This window comes from Egretta garzetta, unplaced genomic scaffold, assembly GCF_000687185.1.
Source record: "Egretta garzetta isolate BGI_Z169 unplaced genomic scaffold, ASM68718v1 scaffold112, whole genome shotgun sequence".
Taxonomy (NCBI): Eukaryota; Metazoa; Chordata; class Aves; order Pelecaniformes; family Ardeidae; genus Egretta; species Egretta garzetta.
The window spans coordinates 2,233,077-2,238,683 of NW_009258884.1; positions in this window are offsets into that span (position 1 = coordinate 2,233,077).

Consider the following 5,607-nt stretch of genomic DNA (forward strand, 5'->3'; position numbering starts at 1 on the left):
CCAATCCACGAGTCGGGGCGGCCATGTTGGATGAGGGCAAGAGGTTCCCGGGTGCCCACTGCAGGGAGGGGAAGGGTGGGGGCCGGCCATCTTTGATCAGGGCTAGGGGCGCCGGGCAGAGTGAGGCGCGGTCGGCCATCTTGGATGAGGGCAGGAGGGCCTTGAGGAGGCGTTTTGGGTACGCTCCGGCAGTTTGGGCACGTCCCGTGGGCGAAGGGTGACAGCGAGCGAGGGGCAGGAGAGAGCGGCATGGCAGGGCTGGCGAGAGCCGAGGTGCCGTGCAAAGCGCCCTGGAGACCTCTTCCAATGGAGGCAGCCACAAGCCGCGGGCCCCTGTCCAAGCAAGTCCCTGGTCCCTAAAGGCAGAAGGCCATCACCCCATGCATGAGGCGCGTGGTGGCACCAGTTGGAGCGTTCGTGTGGTGCCAGAAATGCGGCAGGGCTTCCCGCAGCTCTGTCATTCCATCGCAAACTTCCCGGCTATTGGTGCAGCGTTACCAGAAAAGCCTGCCAGGCGGCATAGCGCCGGCTGGGATGTGGGGAGACTGCACGGCTGCGGGAGAGCAGAGTGTCTGATAAGTCAGTTCCGTCTGCGTCCCGAATCTTGCCACAAAAATCCTCTTAATTATCCTCCCGAGGCAAATCTTCTCTTTCTCAGCTGCGAAGGACGTTTGTAGTTGTAACACATTGCTTACATTGATCTCCGAAGAGAAATATGTGATAAGAATGCTTTACACTTTATAAAGACTATTACTATAAATTCTAGTTTATGTATGAGGAAAACTGAGCACAGCACCAGCAAGCAGCTCTCCCAAAATACACAGCTACGCCTGATCCGTGCAGCAAACCATACAACCTTATGCCTTTGAAGCTGCCATGAATGCTGGAGAACCAGCTGAGAGCAATGAAGTCCAGGAGGGTGAGCATGAGCCGTGGTTTAACCCCAGCCGGCAACTGAGCCCTCCCCAGCCACTCGCTCACTCCCCCCCCCCCGGTGGGATGGGGAGAGAACAGGAAGGGTAAAAGTGACAAAACGGGTTTGATGTGAAGACAGTGCAATACGTAAAGCAAAAGCTCCATGCGTGCAAGCAAAGCAAACCAAGGAATTCATTCCCTGCTTCCCATGGGCAGGCGGGTCCTGGACATCTCCAGGACATCAGGCTCCATCTTCAGCCATCTCCAGGACAGCAGGGCTCCACCACGCGTCACGGTGACTTGGGAAGACAAACGCAATCACTCCCAACGTGCCCCCCTTCCTCCTTCTTCCCCCCGCTCTATGTGCTGGCATGACATCATATGGTAGGGAATATCCCTGGGGTCAGCTGGGGTCACCTGTCCCGGCTGTGCCCCCTCCTGACTTCTTGTGCTCTCCCAGCCTCTCACTGGTGGGGTGAGGAGCAGAAAAGGCCTTGGCTCTGTGTAAGTCCTGCTCAGCAGTAATGAAAACATCCCTGTGTTATCAACACCGTTTCCAGCACAAGTCCAAAGCACAGCCCCATACCAGCTACTGTGGAGAAAATTAAGTCTACCCCAGCCAAAACCAGCACAGGATGGAAAAAAAACACAAACCATGTCCACTTTCCTGTGGGCTTTGGCACTCCATCCCAGTGGACAGGAATTAGCTTTCCAAATGCATAACCCTCAGCCCAATTCCTCTTCAAGCTCCTTTATGCCCTGACATTTCTGGGCTTGATCCCAAGGAACTTGTCCCGTGGGGCCCAGTGAGCAAGATACCACGAGGGTCCCGAAACGAGCCCTGCAGGTGGTGCAGGGACCGCAGGAGGCAGCTGCGGTTTTTCCTCGTACGTCCCCGTGTCACGATGGATCAACGTAGTGTCATCCCTCTGCAATGTAACTGTCCTGCCGTCGGTGCTTGAGCCATGAGAAAATGATGTAATTAGCAATCATTACGTAGATTTCTGCAGCATCCTTCATCCAAGTGTTCCAAAGCTCTTTACAAACATTAATTAAGACTCACAAGTTGTAAATTGCATAAAAGGTATGTGGGGATCTCCTCAGGGCTGAGATGAAGCCATCTCTTGGGCAGGATGTTGCAGCTGATCGATACCCTATAGCGACTGCGTTTTCTCTCTTGATATTATTTTTGTTAACTGATGCTCTTTGATACATTTTTGTACACATGCCCAGAGGCCGGTGTGAGGATAATGAACTGAATTATTATATATGGGGTTTTTGCGTAACGAACTGAATTATTTAATTGGCACATAACCTAAGAGGCTGCTAATAGACTAAAGTATTCAAAAGGTGAGCAAATGTGAAAGAATGGGAACATTAAATGAACATCTTCTGTCAAAAAATTTTGCACCCAGGCCTTCACAAACTTACACAGTAACTGGCAGTGTAAAGAGAGCCCTGACACAACCACTCTGATCCCCCAGCACACTGCACACCCGTTTCTCTTTACTTCCACGTAACTGTGTGTGGTTGAAGGGTCTGTTTTGCAGACCAAGCTTTAGGTTTCAACACATACGTTGGGGTTGAAGCAGGACACAATGTGTTACAGAGTCCTGGTCTGCCAGGCTAAGGTGCAGTTTGTGGTAAAATCCCCAAGGGGGTCTGTGTTCCGGACCCTCCTTCTAACCTTACACGCTAATCTTTTTTCTACCGCCAAGCCCATAGATCCCGACTGATGTCGCTCTCCTGGCTGAGCAGGGGTAGAAGCGGGCATGGTTTCTGACAGGCTGATTTAGCTATGCAGATCTGCTCCCAGCAGAGCGGACCCTTTCACGCTGGGACCGTGGGTCTCCTGAGACTGCGCTGCCAGCTGCAAGGTGACAATTTACCATCAGTAAGGTGAGGCTGTCAGAAACCCGGCCGGCTGGCAGGGTGATGTTGGGGTGGGTAAACTGTAGGCATCCTCCATCGCACTCGATGAGGAAGACTTTCTACATTGCAATTTATTTTCAAACAGCAGCTCCTTTTCTAAAAACCTCATCCAACCTGTCAAAATCTTTGGGATAATTCAATTATCTTTGCATCAGATTCTAGATAATTGATGAAACCGCAAGCTACAAATATGTCTGGCATGAATTACCTTTCCTGGATGGAAATTTTCTCCCCCTTTTGGGAATGTGCAGAAGGGCTGAAGCTCCAATCCATGTTTAGTCACTCAGCTGTGGACCCTGGAGATCTGAACTGGAAGCACAAATAGCATCAGGTTCTGGAGTTTCTAACAGAACGTGACAGTTTAATTAACTGAGCAATCAGATGAAATATGACTTCAGGACATAGGTTGGCCAACATCAGAGAAGCTGGGAGACACCTCCCTGTATTAAAATATTCAAAGAAAAAAACCCGCCTCACTGCTTGGTGGTTTTTTCCCTCTCCATAGCTAGAAAAATAAACAAACTTTAACATTTGAAAATATCTAAATGGGATGCTCCTGTTCAGACAGAATTAATAAAGCAGAATAAGAATTTGTTGATAGCTTGGTGTCTTTGACTCCGATAATTAATCACAGGGAACTGCTCTGCTTAATTACAGCATCTAGAAAAACACGAATGAAACAAATCATGTTACAGGCCGTTGCCATTTCTCACATCTTTGGGGCAGTCACTTCACTTACTTACATGTATTTACATGGTGTTGGGATTCTCTCTCATACACGGACTCCTCGCTACTTTGGGACTACCAATAATAAAACCTGTACAAGTATGGGCTTTAACAGCCCAGATCTTACTCTGGAATCAATAATAATGTCCAAAATATCTAAGGAGTCAAAGACGCTGCAAGCTTAAAAATCACGTATTCTAAACATTTCCATTAGCATTGTTAAAAAAGTATAGAATGTTATGTCAAACAAATAATTAGTCATCTTAGGCAAACTTGCAACATAAGCAATACAAATACTAATCATTAAGAATCCAGGAATTAATGGTGGGGGAGAGTGGGAAAGATGTGGCACCTGCAGACAAGGGTGCGCAACGAGGTGCTGGGCAAGCTGCGAAATTGGGAGGATGCAGCCGATACCGTTACAGTAGGGGTGCTCCAAAACTGCAATGGCAGTAGCTTCAATTACAGACTTGTATTTTTATCTTCTTTTTTTTTTTTTTTTAATGAGAAAACAAGTGGCTGCATGCACACGTACAATTCATTGCAAATTTGGATGTGGCTGACCTCCGTCCTTACCCTTAACGGGAACGGGAGGGCTGGTACTGGCTTCTCAGCTGTGCTGAGGATTTCAGAGAAGGGAATCATGGCCCAGCCTGGCAAAAAATTAACTGGTTTTATGAAGACGTTGCAATCCCTCCTTCTCTCCTTCTACTGAGCATGCGCCCAAGGAGGAAGGTTTGCTCCTCTGTGCCCGGTGGTTGGGCACAAGTGAGGGGCGAGGGGTTTCTGTCTGACTCTGAGTGGGTGAGTGGGTGGGTAAAAACCTGACCCTTGAAGCGTTATAGAGATGAAATGGGGGGAAAACCAAAAAAGCCTCACTGTAAGCAGAAAGAGCCGCGTCGGCGACCTGTAGCTGAGGATCTCTGGGCATCTGGGCTCTGGGGAAGGAGCACGCAGCAGGGGCGCAGGCATGGGAAGCAGAAAAACCCTCACAGCCATTTCTGCCGCTTTTCCCCAGCCCTGACCCTGCTGCAGGCTGTTCCCCGCAGCCGTTTCTGCGGAGCTCCTGTGCCGCTCTGGAACGAGTCTGATTTACCGAAAGCAGATCGGCCCTACCTCCAGTCTGCCCAGGTGGAATTGCCGGCGTTGTGGGGGACTCATCTCAGACAAACTTTCTCCGATTCACGGCGTTCTTCCCAAATTCTTGGCCATTTATGGTGTCATAAATACTTGAATAAAACCAAGTTTTAAAAAAAAAAAATCTAGTTTAAAACCATTTTTTGTATTTCTCCATTTACGCTTTTTCCCCCCTTTTGTTTTTCTAAATGCCTCAACGAGTACAAGAACTAAGAGGTTGAGTATTTCTGCAAGCCAGGGATATCGGGACAAGACAAGGCTGAGTGTGATTTTTGTCCCTTCCGAACTTTCCTGGAAGTTGCAGGATAACAAGTGCGCACAACATTTTTAGATGCAAGGAGAAGACCACCTCCCCCTCGAAGCTCAAACCCTGTCCCCCAGGCACAACTGCCGCATTTTATCCCGGACTTTTTGTCCGTGATTTCAGCTGCAAAGCGCCAATCACTCGCCCATCGCGGGGCTGGGGCGGCCGCGGGGAGCTCGGCGGCGCAGTCTGGGCGCACACCAGGAGGGGGTGCCAGGCCCCCGGCCCTGCCCTGCCCGGTTTTTTTTTTTGACCAAAAGCTGCCCCGTACCTTTAGCTCTGTTTCAGCCGTATCGGCAGTAAGTGCCTGAAACCCGCCTTGAGGACATTAGGGCAGGATAAATATACATATATATATATATTGCTATATTTAAAAAAAGTTCAGCCTCTTTTGGTGGACGTGGGTGCGGCTCGGGGGGTGCAGCCGAGCTTCTGGAGATCGAGAAAACCCCGTAAGCTCAGCGAGGCGGGAGCGTAAGGTACCGATTCACGCCGCAAAGCGACCCGCGAGGTTTAACAGGAATAAAACCTGGCTGATCCGTGAAGTTTCACAGTCACTGTTGGGGGGGGGGGGGGGGGGGGCTCCGCCGCTC